This window comes from Myotis myotis, unplaced genomic scaffold (genome assembly GCF_014108235.1).
Source record: "Myotis myotis isolate mMyoMyo1 unplaced genomic scaffold, mMyoMyo1.p scaffold_m19_p_9, whole genome shotgun sequence".
In the NCBI taxonomy this organism is placed as follows: Eukaryota; Metazoa; Chordata; class Mammalia; order Chiroptera; family Vespertilionidae; genus Myotis; species Myotis myotis.
The window spans coordinates 26,147,128-26,168,837 of NW_023416401.1; the positions used below are offsets into that span (position 1 = coordinate 26,147,128).

Below are 21,710 nucleotides of genomic sequence, written 5' to 3' on the forward strand. Positions count from 1 at the left end.
ATACAAAACAAAAAACAATAAGGAGAAAACCATCTCCTCTTCTCATTGCCAACTCCACCGATCTACCTGCATCCCGTACCCGAGTGCTCCGCCTTCTCTCCTGTTACCATAAATGTGCCTTCTCTGATCCTCTGTAAGGGCAACTCTGCAGGGGTCCCCTGGACTCCATCTCACCCACTCAGAGGTTTTGCTCTTGCAGTTACCCCTTTGCTCCTATCACCTCAGTGCTTCTGTCATTCCCATCAGCACCACCTCGGCTGTAATATGGCCCGTCTGTAGAATAACGGGGGCTCAGAAAGACGAAACCTTCACCATGGTCTGCAAGACCTTAGCTCAGCTGGCACTTGACTACTTTGTCTTAATCTATTCATGTTCTCTCCCTAGCTCACTCTGCTGGAATCTTCTGGGTCTAATTTCTAATTCCTCAAACAGAGTTTCTGCCTACCTCTGTGACTTTGCACTTGCTATTCCCTCTCCTGGGATGCTCTTCCCCTGATCACTCCATGGCTTACGTCTTCACTTTGTGTAGGTCACGCTCTAATACCTCCTCAGAGAAGTCTCCCCTGAGTACTTTATTTTCTCTAGTCCAGCCCCTCTAACCCCACTCGGTTCCCTGAGCTGGCTCTAGTCTTCTTCACAGCACTTGATGTCATATTAGTGTTCTGTTTTCTGACTTCCACATTTGTTGTAAACTCGGCAGCAGCAGGAATGGTGACTGTCTTGTTCCTAACTGTATCCCAGCATGTAGTTGTAGAGCATATCTAGTACATAATATGTGATCAGTATCCTATTTATTGCATCATTGAATAAGCAAATTACAAGAAGGATTTCTGATATGGTTGCTCATAAATGTCAAAACCTGTGTTTATGTGCTGAAAGAAAAGGAACCAGTATCTAATGAGTCGTGCTGGGGACTGTTAAATATATCAACTCATTTAAAACTGTCAACTTCCTATAGAGCATGAGGAAGATTGAGGTTTAGAAATGCAAAGATGCTTGCTAAGGTCACACAGCCTGGCTGGTACCCAAAGTATAAGGAGGCTGACTCCAAAGTATGTGTCCTTTTCTTTATTCTACTCACTGAAAAACCATATACCTGGGTAGTTCATTCTTCACATTGTTCTTGTTTTAAAACACTTATGAAGGCTGGCTATATGATACTTTGTGCTAAAGTCTTTACATGATTTATCTCATTTGATCCTCATGTTCCTATTTGGTACATAGTCTTATTGCCTTTATTATACAAACTAGAGACCCGGTGCATGAAATTCACACACAGGTAGGTTCTCTAGGCCTGGCCGGTGATCAGGGCTGATCTGTGTGGTGACCGGCAGGACAATTGGGGGGTCCCTCACTGGCACCTGCCTTGGCTGGCCTGGCACTGCCTGCTCACCAGCCCCACGCGCCTCCTCCCCACCTCCCCCCACTGCCGCCACCAGTCGCCTCCCTTTGCGGCACCCACCTTGGCTGGCCTGGGGCCTGCAGGCTGGGGCAGCTCCTGGGTTGAGCATCTGCCCCCTGGTGGTCAGTGAGCATCATAGTGACCGGTCGTTCTGCCGTTTGGTCAATTTGCATCTTAGGCTTTTATTATATAGGATGAGGAAACAGGCACAGAAAGGTTGAGACACTTCCCCAGGTCTATTTGGTGGGGTGGCAAAGCCAATATTCAAATCCAGTTCTGTCTAATTTCAAGGCCTGGGTCTTTTCTGTAACATTGTGCTGTTTCCCTTAAGACAACTCCCTGCCTCTGCTAGAAAGAGAAGAAAAATGACTAACACAGGCGCATAAAGTATCATTAAGAAAATTCATGGTGACTTGGCTCTTTAAGTGAGAAGCAAAGGGCAGGAGGCAGACAGCCAGTCTAGCATGGGCTCTTGCAGGTTGGGGGGTTCACATAACTCATGATAACTTAATTTACGAAGATCGTTCTTCCAGGAACTGGGGCTTATCATATGTTTGTGCGAGTAGAGGCCTGGAGAGAGATGGAAGTAGGGGGCAGGGACTGGAGACCATGGTGAGCAGTCAGCTATCAGACCCAGCAGGGGTTACTTGAGCCTCTGAGTGTTCGTGTGCTTATGTGTCTGGGGGCCAGAGGGGGAGAGGGGAGGGAGCAGGAGGAGGGAACCTTGCTAACGCAGGGCCCCTCTGTCTCACCATCCCTTGCCTACATCCCTCTCACTGTAAGCCTGGCCCAAGAGATCAGAGCCTGGGTGGCAGCTGGGGGTTTCTTTGCTCCTATAGGCACCTACATGAGTTTTATTGAACTGGTTTGGCCAGAGCACCTGCCTATCTGTTGAGAAGCTGAGGCAGCCATCATGGAAGAAGTGAAGGCCCACTCTTGCCAGAAGGCTTGGAGGTCTGGCTGGGGGAGGAGACCATCTGGAGAAGCTCCTGTTTATTGTAGAAGACCGCCTGACCCCCAAAAGTTTATCTGTTCTTTTCATAAACATTTGCTGAGTGCTCAGTGTAAGCCAGCCACTGGTTATACAGTGGTGAGCAATACAAATGTAGTTCCTGTCCTCAGAGCATTCACAGCCCCACAGGGGAGAGAGACAGCAAACAAAAACCAAACAAATCAGATATGTCATTACACACTGTGATATGGGAAAATGACTAGGTTCGCTTCTCTACATTCTGGCAGCTAAAGCAGAAGGATTGCATGATCATGGAGGTCCTCTCTGAGGAGGTGATGATGATGTGGAGACTTGACAGATGAATAGGAGTTTTGCAGATGAAGGGTAGGGTGTTCCAACAATGTGGGGAGATCTGGAGGTAAGAGAGATCCTGGCTTGAACGGGGTGGTTGGGTCATAAAAGCGAAGGGAAGAGGAAGTGAGGAAGAAGCCAGCTAATGCAAGGCCTCTTGTCAGCTCTGCTGTGAAGAGTTTCACTTTTGTTCTCTGTGCACTGGGAATCCAATAGAGTTGTAAGCAGGGCAATAACACGATTTGATTTAAATTCTGAAAAAAAAATCTCTCTTGGTGGCTGTGATCAGGGCTAGAGATGATGGTGTTTGCCCTCTGTCACTGCTGAGGATGTCCTGCTGGGTTTGTGCTGCTGACTCTCATGGATCTAGGCTTCAATGGCCCACTAACCCCTTTTGAAGGACACCTTCTCCTTTGGAGGTTTTATGCCTGCATTCAGGTGGACAGTCTCTTCTTGTCCTGGGGGATGGTCTACTCCTTTAAGGGGATGTGTTGAGTAGGGTCTGGCCAGGAGATAGAAACGACACCAGGTATTTGAAAGAGAGAAATCAATAAAAAGAATTGTCAATTAGGATCACGTTGTTAAGTAGGGATCTAAAAAGGATTAAAAGGACTCTGGTTTCACAGATTTAGTGACTGCAGGAAGCATCATACCCACCGTCTCTGAGTCCGAAGGAACAAAGGAAAGACATTGGAATTCTTAAAACTTAGAGACAGTCCTGAGGTTCCTGAAACTCAGCCTCCGAGGGGGTCACTGGCCAGCTAGTGCGGGGGCTCTGAGCTCAGAGGAGGACCTGTGAGGGGCTCAGCCGAGGCGGGGCTGCGGCTCAGCCTGTGCTGGTGTCTGCAGGGGCATGAGGAGGCTCTCTGCACGTGTGGGGAGAACGGAGCTGGGTTCACCTGCCACGGGGAATAAGTGATGCTGGGGTGATGCTCATAGGACCCCCACGGGAACAGGAAGGAGCAAGTCCGTTTCCTCCTCCAGGCTTGCAGCTGCCCACGAGGACCCACATTAGCAGAGACGGGGAGGGAGCTGCTGGAAAGCCACACAGCCGTTCTCGGAAGCCCAGCTCCAGCATCACAAAGCAGGGGATGGCAAGGTGGGTTTGGAGCGGAGAGACCACAGCTTAATAACCACACGGGTGACATTCTAAATCTCTGCTTCCATCCCATTTTGTTTTATCATTTAATTATCAGAGGGCAGCCTACATCTAAGATTTTTGGGAAGTCATCTTATTGTCGCCTCCTGTGTTTCACTCAAGTCGCTCCCTATCTGGTAGTGGGGGTGGAGGCACACACAATGAGCTGATTTCCCAGCAAAGCCTGGTGCCTTTGGTGAAAGAAGGGACGAGAAAGTAGTGAAATGTGGTGAGAGTTCACCCTGAATGGCTCTAACCCTTGGAAAAGGCCACAGTGCATTTGTACTGGCATTGAGAGAAGAGTGATAGGTAGCACTTCAAAGGAATTGACAAAAAAGGGCAACTATAAGGCCCATTATACAGAAGGAGAAACCGAGGCTCAGAGAATTCATTTCTTGAGTCAGAAAACTCCATCTGTCTGACTGCCTAGCCCACAGCCTTGTGACTAGAGCTTGTCATTTCTTCACGTTTATCCTCCTATGAAAGTGGGTAATGACGTCTGCCTTTCAGGGTGGGTGGTGAGGGCTTCATGGATTAAACAGAATCATACAGCCACTTTTGGAGACAGATGCTGGGCACATTCACACTCCTACTCACCAGCCGAGGAACTTGTAGTTCAAATTCGTGTCTCTGCTAAGTCACAAAGCAGTCCATGTCATGGATCTGGGGGTGGGAAGGCTGGTGGTGATCTCATACTGAAACAAGAATGTCAAATCCTTGAATGCCATTGTCTCAGTGAATAATGATAATGAGGATAATGATAATAATAGCAATATGATTCCAGTTAGTGAGCGCTGACTATGTGTGTGCCAGGCATTCTATATATTTGATTTTGCTTTGTCTTTTCATTAAATAGGTATTTCAGGGCACTGTGTGCCAGGTATCATGTTATGTTAACTCCAATCATCACAGGACACTGAGCGGTAGGTATTATTATTCCTGTTTAACAGATGATGAACCTGAGTTAAGAGAGCAAATAGAACCAGACCATAGAACAGGCATCATTCATATCATGGACAAATGAAAGAGTCTATTGCATCAAATTTTTTAAAGCACCTACAGGTTTTATAAACTGCCAAGTTTGATTCTTTTTAAAAGAAAAATAATTATTTTTAAAATAAAAAATCTCAATAGATGGGTCAGATAGCAAAATGGACTGAACAGTTAATCAGTGAGCTAGAAGAACAAACTAAGGAATTCTCCCAGAATTCAGTGCAAAAAGAACAAATAAATGGAAAGTCTGAACAAAGTGTTGAGACGTGAAGGACAGATACAAAAGTTCCACTGTCCCTTAATGTGAGTTACAGACTGAGAGAAGAAAACAGAGGAAGGAGAGGCAGTAATTCAAGAAATTTATTTGGAACTTAGTCATTTTTCTTCTCCTTCTATTAGAGGCAGAGAGTTGGTCTCACAGGAGGCTCAGGTAACCCCTGCTGGGTCTGATAGCTGACTGCTATTACAATTCAATATAATCCAAAGCTCTTATAGTGAGAGGACCTAGGAAGTAATTCCTGTAAGTGACAGAAAGGATGTAAAACAACCTACATCTAAGTACATGGTGATGAAATTTCAGGACACGAAGAATAAAAAAGAAATCCTGAAAGCTTCCAGAGTGGAAAAAGAGGTGGTCAAGGATGGAATGAGAATAAGATTGACCTCAATCTTTCTTCTCATTTACAACTTTGTAAGCAAGGCGACAGAACGCTATCTTCAAAGTTCTCTGGTGAAATACTTGTGAATTTAGGATTCTTTACCCAGCCAAGCTACCAAGCAAATGTGAGAGCATCTTAAAGACATTTTAAGACACAAGTGGACTTCAAACATTTAAACTCACAGTCCATGTAGAATAGCATTTCCCAACAGGGTACTGGTGGCATTTTGGGTGGACAGTTCTTTATTGTGTAAGACTGATGCAATCCAGTAAATGCCAGCAGCATCCTTCCTTGTTCAGTGTGACAGCATAAAACACCCCACATTAGAAAGGGGTGTGGTATAGCCTCTGGTTGAGAACCCACTGGTGTAGAAGAACAAATGAATCCAGGAAGAAAACGTGGGGCATAAGAAGTAGAGGTAAGTAAGGAAACCAGCAAAGTTTATTTATAAGTCTAAAATAAATATCTTTTCTTATAATGACTAAAATTGAGATGATCAAATGGGATGGAGAGGCTTGCAGTTTGGAAAGGAGGAAGGAGAGAGAAGTAATAGCATGCTAAAGTCTCCATTCTATTTAGTAGGAAAATATAGATATTATTTAACTCTAGATTGATTGAGAATATGCTTAACTATGTGTTTCAAAAATATACATATAATAGGAAGAGAAAGAATATATATATTTCATGTCATTAGAAGACAAATTAATTGGGAACAAATAAAATGCTATCAACTCTTCAAAAAGGAGGGATGAAAAAGAAACACAAAAACAGCATATCTAGTAGAAAAATGCATGGTAAATGGGAAGAAATGTGTGAATATGGCAATAATAATAATAATACATGTGAATATGTTAAATTCACTGTTAAAAAATAGAGACTTGCATTTAGTAAAATTGTCAAAGTGTATGCTGTTTTATGAGACAGCAAAAACAGAGTAATAAAGACTGACAAAATATTGAAATAGAAAAAGATACACCAGGCAAATGCCAGCAAAGGGGGAGCAAGTGGTTAAGCAATCGTAGCAATAGGCAAAATGGATTTCAAGGCAAAAATAATCAGTATTATTTGAAAAGACAAAAATATATATTGATAAGATATTCAACCTACCAATAAATTTAGCCTTTATGCTTGTCTGTGCCTAGTAATGTAGGATTGAGATCTGTGATGGGAAAACTGATAGAATTTCAGGAGAAAACAACCAATCCACAGCTTTGTGGGAACCTTTAATATATAGGAATCTACAGAACTAGGAGTCAAGAAAATCCAGTAAGGAACTGGGAGGATTTGAATAGCATGATTAACAAGCTTTATTGAATAGATTAACATGGAGCAATATGTTTGCCCTTTTCAAACACACATGATAACTTTGCAAAATCATCCTTACTTGAAATAATAGCTATTTCTTTTAACCTTTCCCCCTTTTTGCTTTTCTCTTGGTCTCATATTTTTCTTTCCTCCCCTTCCCATTTTTCTATCTGTACCACCTGCTTCTCCTCCTCCCCCCCAGGAAATCTTGCCTGCAGAGTGACTATATCCTTCTTATCTTCCTTTATGCTCATGAAATAAGATGTACATATATACATACCGAAGTCGATTTCTCTCCCTGTCTCTTACAACAATGGAATCACAGTTTGTACATTTCTTTGCATCTTTTTAAAAACACCTTTTAATTTATTTCAGAGAGGAAAGGAGAGGGATAGAAACATCAATGATGACAAAGAATCATTGATTGGCTGCTGCTTGCATGCCCCACCCTGGGGATCAAGCCCACAACCGGGGCATGTGCCCTGACCGGGAATCGAACCGTGACCTTCTGGTTCATAGGTTGACGCTCAACCACTGAGCCACGCCGGATGCGCCATTTCTTTGCATCTCGCAGAGATGGAAGATGGGAGCTCCTCCAAGTCAGTACATAGCTTTTTAAGACATTCTTTGTGAATGGTGTTACAACACGCCCTGATATAAATGTGCCACAATTTATTCAATCATTCTACCTGTGGGCATAGCACTTGGGTTTTAGGGTCTTATTGCCACCGTGATCACTGTTGCTATGATCTACATACATTGCAGTGCTTTTATTTCTATGGGCTGGATTCTCGGGCGACGGATTGCTGGCTCAAAGAATACATGGAGTTGCTTTATTTTGATAAATGTTGCCAGATTGCTCTCCAACAAGGTCCTAACTACTGTGATGTGAGGAAGACAGTCCCTGCCCTGCCTCTGGCAGGTGTTACCATGCTCCCAAATTGCTAGTCTGATGTGAATGAAGTGATATTTCATTGTTTTTTAATTTGTATTTCCTGGGCTCCTAGGGAAGCTGAACATCTTTTTAGGTTTATTCTGCGTTTGGATTTTTAAAAAAATAGTCTAGTGATAGCTTCTGACTATTCTGATTCTGATATGAATTTGCAAAGGCTCTTTGTATATACAGATGTTAACCCTGTACCTGCCATCTGTGTTGTAGATGGACAGAAAGATCTCATTGAGTGCTCGGTAGAAGTAGTGTGGTATGTTTACTTCTAAGATCTTCGTGGCTTTATTTTTTAGATTTAAGTCTTTGATTCAGCTGGAATTTATTTTTGTGTAAATGACATGAAACCGGGTCCGATTTTATTTCTTCTCTCTCTACACTCTCCAATGTGGTAGCCTCTAGCCCAGCCGTGGGCAAACTACGGCCCGCGGGCCGAATCCGGCCCGTTTGAAATGAATAAAACTATTGAAAAAAAAGACCGTACCCTTTTATGTAATGATGTTTACTTTGAATTTATATTAGTTCACACAAACACTCCATCCATGCTTTTGTTCCGGCCCTCTGGTCCAGTTTAAGAACCCATTGTGGCCCTCGAGTCAAAAAGTTTGCCAACCCTTGCTCTAGCCATATGTGGCTAGTGGGCACTTGAAATGTGACTGCTCTGAATTGAAATGGGCTGTAAGTTTAAAACATACACCGATTTCCAAGACAAAAAAAAAGTAAAATGTCTTATTAATACCTTTCATATTGATTACATGTAAAATCAGAATGTTTTGAATATACTGGATTAAATAAAACATTAAAATGAAATTCACATATTTCTTTCTTTACTCCTTTTTAATGTAGCTACCAGGAAAATGTTAATTATGTACACAGCTTGCATTATGTTTCTATCGAACGGCACTATTCCAGGTAATCAGTTATGCCAGAACTATTTCCTACACATTTTGTTCTCTTGCACTTATCTTTTATCTGCCTCACGAGGGGTATATCTATTTTATTGCTTGAAATAGACTTCTGTCTTATTCATCACTTCCCATCTTCTTTTGAGTAGCTCTTTTGTGTTTGGAGAAATTAATCAGAACACGAATTCCCAGCTTCCCTCACTATTAAGATTGTGGATTTGACCTTCGTAGAATGAATGGGAAGGAAACTACATGGGGAATCGAGTCCTGCATGGAGTTTCCATTTCCATAGGCCCAGGTGGCTCAGGCAATGAGCTTTGATGGTGGCAGTCCCAGCAGTGGTTTCAAGGTCAAGGTCCTGGCATTGGGGGGATGGTGACAGCAGTGGGCAGCTCCTTCATCAGGCAGCACTGGGTATGGTTTAGGGCAGTGGTCTGCAAACCACGGCTCGCGAGCCACATGTGGCTCTTTGGCCCCTTGAGTGTGGCTCTTCCACATAATACCCGGTGTGGGTGTGCATGTACAGTGCGATTGAAATTTTGTGGCCCATGCACAGAAGTCAGTATTTTGTGGAAGAGACACACTCAAGGGGCCAAAGAGCCGCATGTGGCTCACGAGCCGCAGTTTGCCGACCACTGGTTAGGGCACTGATGAACCTCGAGTCTGGCTGTTTAGCCCTCACAGCAATTTTGTGAGCTACTCAATATCTCTTTAATAAACTTGTTTTCGAGAAGTATGGTAGAGGAGAACCAAGATGGCGGCATAGGTGAACGCCGGAGTTTGCTGCCTTGAACAACTACTTCAAAAGTGAAACTAAAAAACGGAACGGACATCACCCAGAACCACAGGAACGCTGGCTGAGTGGAAGTCCTACAACTAGGAGGAAAGAGAAATGCATACGGACACTCAGAGGAGGCGCAGTGCTGAAGTCAAATTCTGAGGTGCGGAGTGCGCGGAGCGGGCTGGCGGCGGAGGGCGCGGTTGACGTTTTCAATCGGGAGGGAGTCGCAGACTCTGAGCTCCAGATCCGGGCGAGTCTTTAGGAACCCAGACTCAAACGGGAGAAGCGGGACTGTCTGGCTTCGGTCAGAGCGAGTGCAGCTTTCTCTCCGAGGTTTGCAGCGGTTGCTGGGACTCAGAGAGGCAGAGCCCCTGGGGACAGGACTGAGAGCCGCCATAACTGCTCTCTCCGGCCCACCCTGTTGATCCTGTGCGACCCGCCCCGCCCAAGCCCTGCACAGAGGCATTTGCCGGATAGCCTCAGGCAAAGGCTAGATTAGCACCTCCCTAGAGGACAGAAGTTCTCTCACTGCAGACACAGCTGATTCTCATAGCCACTTGGCCTGGAGGTCAAACCCTCCCTGGTATTAGCTACAACAATCAAGGTTTAACTATAAGACTGCGCACAAAGACCACTAGGGGGTGCACCAAGGAAGCATAACAAAATGCGGAGACAAAGAAACAGGACAAAATTGTCAATGGAAGATATAGAGTTCAGAACCACACTTTTAAGGTCTCTCAAGAACTGTTTAGAAGCCACCGATAAACTTAATGAGATCTACAAGAAAACTAATGAGACCCTCGATCTTATATTGGGGAACCAACTAGAAATTAAGCATACACGGACTGAAATAACGAATATTATACAGACTCCCGACAGCAGACCAGAGGAGCGCAAGAATCAAGGCAAAGATTTCAAAAGCGAGGAAGCAAAAAACACCCAACCGGAAAAGCAAAATGAAAAAAGAATCCAAAAATGCGAGGATAGTGTAAGGAGCCTCTGGGACAGCTTCAAGCATACCAACATCAGAATTATAGGGGTGCCAGAAGATGAGAGAGAGCAAGATATTGAAAACCTATTTGAAGAAATAATGACAGAAAACTTCCCCCACCTGGTGAAAGAAATGGACTTACAGGTCCAAGAAGCGCGGAGAACCCCAAACAAAAGGAATCCAAAGAGGACCACACCAAGACACATCATAATTAAAATGCCAAGAGCAAAAGATAAAGAGAGAATCTTAAAAGCAGCAAGAGAAATAAACTTGTTTTCTGCTTAATCATTAGAATCAACTTCTATGGCAATATGTGTGAAGACAGAGTGCATAAGGAGTAACAGAGGTGGGAAGAAGAGTGGGCTGTAGGGTGTGGCTACAAATTCAGAGCAGTGCTCAAACTGACTCAGGCACAAGTATTCGGTTCTTTGCATTATTGGCAGTTACTTAAGGCTATAAAATTTCCTTTGAGTATAGCTTTTTGCACCCCCCCATACATTTTTTCAAAAAGTCTCTTGGAGAAACCAAGATGGCGGCATAGGTAAACACCGGAGATTGCTGCCTCACACAACCACTTCAAAAATACAACTAAAAGACAGAATGGACATCATCCAGAACCACCAGAAGGCTGGCTGAGTGGAAATTCTACAACTAGAAGGAAAGAGAAAAGCATACCAAGACCCAGAGGAGGCGCAGTGCACAAGTAAAATACAAAGGTGCGGAGGTGCATGCGGAGAGGGCTGGCGGCTGAGGACACGATTGTCTTTTTCAATCGGGAGGGAGTCTCAAGCTCTGAGCTCCAGTTCTGGGCAAGTCTCTGGGGACCCAGACTCTTATGGGAGAAACGGGACTGTCTGGCATCGGTCGGAACTCGAGGGCAGCTTTCTCTCAGAGGCAATCACAGCGATTGCCAGGACCTCTGAAGGCAGGACTGAGAGCAGCCACACTGCTCGCTCCGCCCGCCCTGTTGATCCCCTGGGACCCGCCCTGCCCAAACCGTGCACAGAGGCTTTTGCATATGAAAGGCCCGGCCCTTTGTAATCTGGAAATTACTTAACAAACTGCAGCTGCCCCAAGGCCCCAGGGTAACTTGCATTGCTTTACAGCTGGCTTCTGCTGGGTAGCCTCAGGCAGAGGCTAGATTAGCACCTCCTTAGATCCAAGAGCCAGTGTACCCAGTGGTTAGAGTGGGACCATCCAATTACAACTCCTCAGATCCATAAGGGACACACACAGGGGGCAGACTCAGTGAGCACCAAAGCCCCACTGAAGCAAGTCTTGCCCCATAAGGGTGTCTTCAGCACTGAAGTTCTCCCACCATAGACACAGCTGATTCTCATAGCCAATTGGCCTGGAGGTCAAATCCTCCCAGTGTTACCTACAACAATCAAGGCTTAACTACAACAAGACTGTGCACAAAGCCCACAAGGGGGTGTACCAAGAATGTCTACCTCAGGTAATTGGGGAGGCTGAGCCACTGGGCCCTATAGGACACCTAGCACACAAAGCCACTCTACCAACACAGGGAAGCATAAAAAATGCTGAGACAAAGAAACAGGACACAAATGACAGAAATGGAGCAAAGCAAACTACTGGATATAGAGTTCAAAATCACACCTTTAAGTTCTCTCAAGAACTGTCTAGAAGCCACTGATAAACTTAATGAGACCCTCAAGAAATCTAGTGAGACCCTCGATGTTGTGATAAAGGACCAACTAGAAATTAAGCATACACTGACTGAAATAAAGAATATTATACAGACTCCCAACAGCAGACCAGAGGATTGCAAGAATCAAGTCAAAGATTTGAAATATGAAGAAGCAAAAAACACCCAACCGGAAAAGCAAAATGAAAAAAGAATCCAAAAATACGAAGATAGTGTAAGGAGCCTCTGGGACAGCTTCAAGTGTACCAACATCAGAATTATAGGGGTGCCAGAAGAAGAGAGAGAGCAAGATATTGAAAACCTATTTGAAGAAATAATGACAGAAAACTTCCCCTACCTGGTGAAAGAAATAGACTTACAAGTCCAGGAAGCGCACAGAACCCCAAACAAAAGGAATCCAAAGAGGACCACACCAAGACACATCATAATTAAAATGCCAAGAGCAAAAGACAAAGAGAGAATCCTAAAAGCAGCAAGAGAAAGAAAGTCAGTTACCTACAAGGGAATACCCATACGACTGTCAGCTGATTTCTCAACAGAAACTTTGCAGGCCAGAAGGGAGTGGCAAGAAATATTCAAAGTGATCAATAGCAAGAACCTACAACCAAGATTACTTTATCCAGCAAAGCTCTCATTCAGAACTGAAGGTCAGATAAAGAGCTTCACAGATAAGAAAAAGCTAAAGGAGTCATCACCACCAAACCAGGATTATATGAAATGCTGAAAGGTATCCTTTAAGAAGAGGAAGAAAAAGGTAAAGATACAAATTATGAACAACAAATACACATCTATCAACAAGTGAATCTAAGAATCAAGTGAATAAATAATCTGATGAACAGAATGAACTGGTGATTATAATAGAATCAGGGACATAGAAAGGGAATGGACTGACTATTCTTGGGGGGGGAGGGGTGTGGGGGGTTCGGGAAGAGACTGGACAATAATCGTGCACCTATGGATGAGGACAGTGGGTGGGGAGTGAGGGCGGAGGGGAATTATGGGGGGGAAAAGAGGAACCAATGTAATAATCTGAACAATAAGATTTAATTTTTAAAAAAATCTCAATGTTTGCTAGATAATTTGGAATTTCACTTTTGCTCTCCTTTGATCCAGGAGTTACCAAATAGTGTGTTTCCTATACTGAGTTTCCAAGTAATTGGCACATTTTGGCAACCTTTTAAATTATTTACTTCTTTATCAAATGACGAGCACAGAAGATAGCTTATGAAATATATAATTTATTGAATTTTCCAAGAGTTTCCTTATGACCAAGCAGATGATAAATTTTGGTAAATGCTTGAATATGTATAAAATGTATACTCTGTATTTGAATAAATATTTATTTGTTTGAGTTTGTAGATTATATTTTTAATTCTTTGATGTATCGATTTTTCCCTATCAGAGCAACTATTTTTAAAAGAGATATATTGAAGCTCTTACTAAAGCTGTGTTTTCATGAGCTTCTCTTTTTATTTCTAATAATCTTTACTTTCTGTATTTGCCTGCTAGGTGGCTTGGGGCTGAAGGTTTTATGCTCATTACACGCTCTTCATAAACTGTGTAGTAATAATGCCTTCTTTATTCACTTTGGAATTTTTATCTTGAAGTCCAACTTGTCTGATGTGAGTAGTGCTCCTCCTGCTTTTCTGTTTGCTCCCTGGTCAAAGCCAATTTTTGAATCCCAAACACATGGAGAGAGCAAGCGTATCATTGTGGCCCTGAGACCAGATGCATTGGGGTGGCAGCCTTCCTCTTACAAGTTTCCTTCAGGGAGGGTGCCCATTGGAATTCTGAGGAGTATCTCCTAGAACTGAAATGGAGGAGGTGGCACTGAACGGCAGAGGGGTGGTCTGTAGCTGATACTGGATGCCCTTGCCCACATCGACCATCAAGAGTGAGGGCTTCTTCCCATGGTTGTTGGAGTCACTGCCAGCAAATAGTCCTCAGTTGTCAGCAGTCTTCAGGGTGTGCCTAGGCTGAAAAGACTTGCCTCACCTAAGGTCGAGGCCTTTCCCAGGGCAGCCCATGTCCAATTACCAGGTCACTTGGGACTGTAAAGGCCCAGCCCCCCTCATGCCAACTTGGCACAACTCTGCAGTGCCATCATAGCTTCAGAGCCTCTCAAAGATCGGGCTGATGCTCTTATTGACTCTGTATCTCAGCCCACTTCCTCCCTCTGCCCAAGCCTTCCTTCCCTTTCATAGATGTGGATCCCCAGGGTCCTTCACACACGCATCTTTGTTTCAGAGTGTTTCTTCTAAGGAAGCCAACTCTGACAATAGGAGATTGTGTTTATGATAACGAGATGCATGCTTAAGAGTGAAGCGTCATAATATTGGTAACTTATTTTTAAATGATTCAGAAAAAAATATGTACCACGTACAAAGGGATATGGAGATAAAGAGAATCATAACAACAGATGAATCTAGATGGTTTATATAGAAATGTTGATTGTAAAATTCTTCTGCCTTATTTGGGGATTTAAAATGTTACAAAATACAAAGGTGGAAATAAAATCCCTGTATTCTATTTTTAATAGGTGTCTCAGTGTGAGCAAAATTAAACTTGAATGTCCAATCTGCTATCTTTACCTGGGAGCATGTCATTATTTTAAATCTTTTTGTTTGTTTTTCTAAGACAGTTATTTAAATCTGCATGCCTCCCTTTGAATTCTCCTCTGGTCTCATCTCATAGATTTTTATATTTTGTGTTCTCATTGCTAGTCATTAGAAATAATTTATAATTTGGATTTTCTCTTTGGCCCGAGAGGAGATAGTTAAAAGAGTAGATTTTGTATATTTGTGTCTATAGGAGTTTTGTTGGAGGTGAGGTTTTTGGTTTGATTATTTGGCTTTTCAGGTTGATGAATTCCAGTTCTCTTGCATTGTGGTCTGTGAAATGGCTTGTGGTATGTTTTGCCTTTTGGAATATAGCAAAATTTCCTCTAAGAATTCTGGGGAGATGGTTGAGTACATCCTTCCATTTAAAACCAGCTCCTGAGCCTTTGTTGAGCAAGCAGCTCTGAGGTTTAGGGCAAAAGCAAGGCCTAGTGCATCTCCCAGGTCCAGAAGGAGGGAGTTGGCAGAGCAACGTTCCCCCTCCAGGTCCGAGAGTGCTCAGGGACCAGAGGCCCAGGCCCAGGAGCGGTGGTCAGATCTGGGAATACTGGACTTAGGAAAATCTAAGGAGCTCCTGAGGGAGAAGCCGCACCTGCCCACATGCTGTTCTTGGGGCTCACTGCTCAGGCGCTCAGAAAGCTGTGGCGCTCAGTAAACAAATCTGTCCAAGCCTTTCTTCCCTGAGAAAATGCCAGTTGAGGGGAAAGAGTGCAGAGGGAGTCCTTCTGGGACCAACAACTTACCAGCTGGGGCGCCGCAGACCCAGAGCGCAAAGACTGCTGTGCTGTCCATTACTCGGGGAACTGATTCTGCCACCGATCCCCAGTGAGCCCGCAGAGGAAGATGCCAACGGGGACCTCAGAGTGAGAGGAGAAAGAACGGGCACGTCTCAGAGAGCAGCGAGTACAACCTCCTGGAGGAGAGCGAGGACACCCTCAATAGCAACCGACGATGAAAACAACACCTAAGGAGTTGTAGGTGCAGTGTGCACACACTCACGCTCACTAACACACACACACACACACACACACACACACACACACACACACCCCGTTCTGGATTGAGGGGAAATCTCATGTTCAGACTTCAGACTAAAATTCTCAAGGGACAGGAGGGTCACTGTTGGAGCCTGACCTGGAACACCAAATGGAAAAATAAAACGCACAAATCAGAAATCCACAGAGATGGGAATTCTGGGAGGTGAAATAAAAGAGGTTCAAGGAATGATGCAGGTGACCAAATACTTGTATATTTAAGTTATTCAGTGTTGGAATTATTATTATTATCATTATTATTATTGGAACGTTGGAAATTCATGAAATGAAGGACATGGAAGACAAGCAATAACTAAACAAAATAGTGGAGGAAAATTTTCCAATAAAGACTTGACCTGAAGATTTGAAGAGTTCCCTGAATCCCAAACAGAAGTGATGAAATATGATACTCCCCTTTAGGCATGTCCTGGGGAAAGGACTGAGCTCAGCGTCTAAAGAGAAAGCTTTCCAGCTTTCAGCGAGGGAGGGTAGGTAACTTACAAAGACAGACAATGAGGCTAGTATTGGACTTCTTATCTGAAATTCTGGGAGCAAACAATGATTTTTCATCTGCCACTGGAAGCAAATAATGATGTAATAATACCTACTGACTTCTGAGGGGGGAAAAAATCCTGAGGGAAAGACTATTAATATGAGACTCTAAGTACTAAAGGGTCTCAATCTGGTATTTGGAGAGATGGAGAATAAAAGCATTTCCATTTCTTTGGGGGTTGGGAACACAGAGATGTAAACGTATGGTAAATGGGCCATCTTACTGTGGAGAAATAGGTGGCATTTTTATATAATGGAAGATCATATACGCGTGATTATGTATTTTATTCTGAACGTGCACCCCAGTGAGCCAGCAAAGGAAAATACCAATGTGCCTTCCTTAAAAAGGAAAAGTAACTGCTATTCTATAGAATACCAACATCGGAAAGAAAGGAGAAAAGATAATAAGTGGCTATGTTGTCAAGCCAGCAAATTAAAAACAAGAAAAAAGAAGAGAGCGATAACAAAGAAAAGTAAATAGTAAACCTGGATTAAAGTGGAAGGAATAAAATAAAGTATATCCATTTTATACTAATCTCAAATGAGCTGAATTGTCCCATTAAAACCCAAAGTCTGCTAAATAAGATTAAAGAACAAAACCTGGGCAAGTGCTATTGTCAGGAATACTGTATTAGTAAGAATTGCATGCGTCTGAAACCTGAGTCACAGTGGTTTACACACAAGGAATTCATTTTTCCTTTGCAGCAAGAGGTAGGTAGGTAGGTAGGTAGGCAGGTGGTACTGAGCTGGGGCAGCCGCTCAGAAAAGCTCCCCTCTCCACTGTCCTTTCTGGATTCCCCTCACCCTTGGCGCCTGTGCTGGTCGCGGTAGCTTACTTGGTGGTGTGACCTCAGCTCATTCCTCCGGGATCTGAGCCCTCCCTGGTCCCAGGCCGTGATGGACGCGCATGTCCACTTACCATCAAATCGGCAACACATCCATTTACCAAGCGGAGGCTTCGTCCTGCTCTGTGCACTGGTCATGAGGGACCCTCATCTCATCCCAGTCACCGGCCCGCAAAGGCTCCCCGGCGGGGTGTGATTAGTCTGTGCAATTCCAACCCTCAGCAACCGGCTTCCGCCAGCGGAGGCAGCCTGCGCCCTGGGCGAGGTCACCCCAGGAGACCAGGGGCCTGTGGCTGCGACAAAGGTGGTTGTGCGCACAGGGGCTGAGGTTGGGGCCACACGAAGGCTCCGGGGTCTTCACGGCCTGGCAGGCCGCCCACGGGACCCGCTCAGAGGAGAGGGACGCCGGCCAGGCGGGGAGGGGCCCGGGTGCGGAGATGGCGCCCTAGGAGCGCCCTGGCTAGGCCTGACTCGCTCTCGCTGGCGTCGGCCAAGCCCCCGGGGCCACCGCACCAGACACCAAACAGGAGCAGGAAGCCGGCCTCGGTGGGTCTCCCGGGCTGTGCGCTTCCTCCTCAGCCAGAGGGAGCCGCCGAGGCGACGGGGAGGGGAGGGGAGGCGGTGCGCGGTGCGGTCTCACCAGGCGCCTCCCAACGCCGGTGCTGGGTGTTCGGCTGGATGTTGGACGAGAGGTCCTAGAGGTCCGGATCATTCTTCCAGGAACACACAGTCCAGTGGCTCTTCGTCGTTCCCAACAACAGGAATGCAACTGAAACGAACACACCATTTCTCCCCCAGCTGATGAGCGCACCGTCCGCAGGCCGGAGGCACTGGGCTGGGCTGGGAGCAGGTGCTGCACCCCGAGGTGGGTGTGGCAGCGGCAGCATCGGGGAGGGATCTGTCTTGTCCCCACAGGTAGGGAGACACAGGGAGCTGGCCCGCAGCCCCAGCTCGGTAAGGTAACTCGGTCACACCGGCGCACTCCCTCGCCGGAGGGAGAGGCAACAGGTGGGTGAAATGGGGTCTGGTTGCTTGCTCAGGCAGCTCCCTCCTGCCACCTGGTCCTCCTCTGCTCAGTCCTGGATGTGCTGGGGACACCCTCCAGGCATGCTGCCGCGTCCACCGATCTTATGAGTTGACCGATTTGACAGAATCCAGCTCCTGTGGATAGTTCTGGCTGCACAGTCATATCTCTCCCATGGTCCGGGGCCCATCCCTGCCCCGGCAAGCAGCATAGCATCTTACAGAAAGGCGTGGGCGTCCGCTGCAGATGATGTGGCCTGGCTCCGGAAGCGAGGGATCTGAGTTGTGGTTTCCCCACAAGACGCGACCAAAACTCCACTCAGCATCTTTTTTTTTTTTTAATATATTTTATCGATTCCCCACAGAGAGGAAGGGAGAGAGACAGAGAGCTAGAAACATCGATGAGAGAGAAACATCGACCAGCCACCTCCTGCACATCTCCCACTGGGGATGTGCCCGCAACCCAGGCACATGCCCTTGACCGGAATCGAACCCGGGACCCCTCAGTCCGCAGGCCGACGGTCCATCCACTGAGCCAAACCGGTTTCGGCTCACTCAGCATCTTACCTCTAACCCATAGGACCTGCTAGGTCAGATGGGCCAAGCTTGGGGGCTAGTGCATTGCAGCCTAGACCTGCTGCGGGCTCTCTCCTGCCCCGGGCCTCTCTCTATGATGGAAGCCTTCATTCCACCCAGCACTCAGGCCTGTGTGGTACTCCCAGGTTTGGACATGCTGCCCCCAGAATCCAAAGAGGTCTGCCCAGCACAGTGCTTCCTTCTCTGTGGCCAACTTGGATCCTGTGCCAATAGCTCTTAAGATGTTTGCGTATTTTCCTATCCCCAGATATGGTTATCTGTCACGGGCTTTCAGAGTTCTAGGGCAGTGGTCGGCAAACCGCGGCTCGCGAGCCACATGCAGCTCTTTGGCCCCTTGAGTGTGGCTCTTCCACAAAATACCAACTTCTGCGCATGGGCCACGAAGTTTCAATCGCACTGTACGTGTGCGCCCGCACATGGTATTTTGTGGAAGAGCCACACTCAAGGGACCAAAGAGCCACATGTGGCTCGTGAGCCGCGGTTTGCCGACCACTGTCTAGGAGGACAGCTGCCACTGCTGCTTCTTTTTCTTTTCCTTCTTCTCTTTCTTCTTCTTTAAATATGTTTTATTGATTTCAGAGCGAAAGGGGGAAACAGAGAGACAGAAACATCAATGATGGGAGAGAATCATTGATTAGGCTGCCTCCTGCATGTCCCCTACCGGGGGTCAAGCCCACAATCCGGGCATGTGCCCTGACCAGGAATTGAACCGTGACCTCCTGGTTCATAGGTCAACACTCAAGCACTGAGCCACACTGGCTGGGCTGCCAGCCTCCCCTTCATTCAGTGTGTCTGGAATCCTAAAACTGGCTCAGATCTGGAAGCTGAGTAAGAGATTGTGACTCTTGAGGAGTGGCCAACCACCTGGCCAGGAAAGTTAGGTTGTGAAAACGTGTACTCGTGTGGAAGAGACACACCACACACTTCTGTGTGTGATATGCATGGGAAACGACCAGAAGAAACACCCCAGACTTAGCCTTCCTCACCTCTCGGTGGTCAGTATGGCGGATTGTGGACGGTTTTCATATTCTTCGTGGTACTTTCCTGAGTTGTCCACACTTTGGTACCATACCAGGTGCACTCTGCCATGCCAGAAATTGTGTGTGTGTGTGTGTGTGTGTGTGTGTGTGTGTGTGTGTGTGTTCTCTTCTCTGGAGAGAGGTGGCATAACTCATCTTGGCACAGTTGGAAGTGGCTGCCAACTCTCCAAAGGGTGGGTGTGGATATCTGCATCACTTAAGAAGTCTCCCCTGGAAAGACTCCTGAATCAAGGTGGCCTCTCCCAGTGGCATGGGGAAGGGGCCCGATAGCCTGGGGAATGGGACTCTAACCAGCCCCTTATAAAGAGCAACATACAACCCAGTAATTTCACTCCTAGGTATTAACTCAAGAGAAATGGAAGCATATATCCATTCAAAGACTTGTACATGAGTACACATAGCAGCTTTATTCATGATAGCCTCAAACTGAATACAACCCAAATAGCCATTAACAAGTGAATGGATGAACAAATCGTGGTATATCCTTACAATGGAATACTATTCAGCAATAAAAGGAATGGACTGTTAATACATCCAACAACATGGATGAATCTCACAATAATTGCACTGAGTGAAAGAAGTCAGAGAGTACATAGTGTTTGATTCCATTTATATAACAGTTTCTTAAAAAAGCAAACGAATCTTTAGTGACACAGAGCAGATCCGTGGTTGCTTGGGGGGATGCAGGGGCGGGAAATGGGCAGGAGGGAGTAAGGCAGACACACGGGGAAACTTGTGGGGATGATTAGAATGGAACACTTGAGTTCAAGTTTAAGTTATAGCAAACCCCACCTGCAAGGATACTTTTAAGATATTTTTGACTAATTGTGTCCTCGGCATAAACATTTGATACCATAGATATACCATATACCTGTTTATGTACTGTGGCGTTTTGAGGGCCACAAACCACTGTAATATCTAAGAATTTTTTTTGGGGGGGGTAGAGGTGGGGGAGCAAGTACTAATTTTCACCACCTTAGGTTCAATATTGCCCCTATTGAGAATGCATGCCTATTGCATAAGAAAAAAAACAACACAAAAATTGAAGCAGGCAAGGAAGTAGTGGTATTATAATTAATTAAAATAACCTGATCTGACTCTTTGGAAACGTAGTAACACACATAACTGTGAAAAACGTCCCCCCAGCACTATGCATTAATATGGGTTAATGAAGATGGGTGGCTGAAATGAGAAGGTGGTTTGGAAGGCGGGCGCCTTTCAGAGCAGAGAAATGGTGAAGCCTTTCATGTGCAACTACAGCCCTCTGCTGGCCATTTTGGGAAACTGCCTCAGTAAGTTAAATAGCCCGTTCATTGATTTCTCCAGCATCTGTAATAAGCCATGGAGGAGCACTAGGCTTGGGTGTGAGGCTCAGCAAGGTTTAATAACGGAGTCAAAACCACACAGTGATAAATGGCAAAGCTGGCGTTTAAAGTCAGGGCCCAGACCGGGAGGAGCCTGCAACCAAGGTATATGCCCTTGACCGTAATTGAATCTGGGACCCTTAAGTCCGACGACTGACGCTCTATCCACGGAGCCAAACCAGCTAGGGCTTGCCTCAGTTTCTTGCCTTGAGCCGTCCATGGCTGCCTGCTTGGGAGCCTCCACTGTCACACACCCTTTATAAAATGTCCCTTCTTGAAAAGATCTACCTTCTGTGACCTCCACAAAAATCAAACCTCAAAGTGTGACATGGCACCGGACTTAAAAGCCCCCAAATCATCCCTAACTTTGCGAATCACCAGCCAGGGAGCCATCACAGGTTCATCTATTTGCTTTAAAATAACTCCTCACTTGAAAATTTTTGAGGTTGTTTTATCTTCCTTCTAAAGAGCCCGGACTGGTTTGGCTCAGTGGATAGAGCATTGGCCTGTGGACTGAAGGGTCCCAGGTTTGATTCTGATCAAGGGCA

General features: G+C 45.6%; 1 long non-coding RNA gene across 2 annotated transcripts; it reads right to left on the reverse strand.

Moving 5' to 3' along the window:
* Window positions 1-1,561: 1,561 nt before the first annotated feature.
* On the reverse strand, window positions 1,562-17,944 carry LOC118663376. Of its 2 annotated transcripts, none has more exons than XR_004970024.1 (3): window positions 17,213-17,944; window positions 4,441-4,538; window positions 1,562-3,207 (listed from the first exon to the last, which is right to left on the reverse strand). It is a non-coding gene; the product is annotated as an uncharacterized LOC118663376 (long non-coding RNA). The 2 variants fall into 2 exon arrangements; XR_004970023.1 differs by lacking the exon at window positions 17,213-17,944 and adding an exon at window positions 15,451-15,561.
* Between the last annotated feature and the right edge of the window lie 3,766 nt (window positions 17,945-21,710).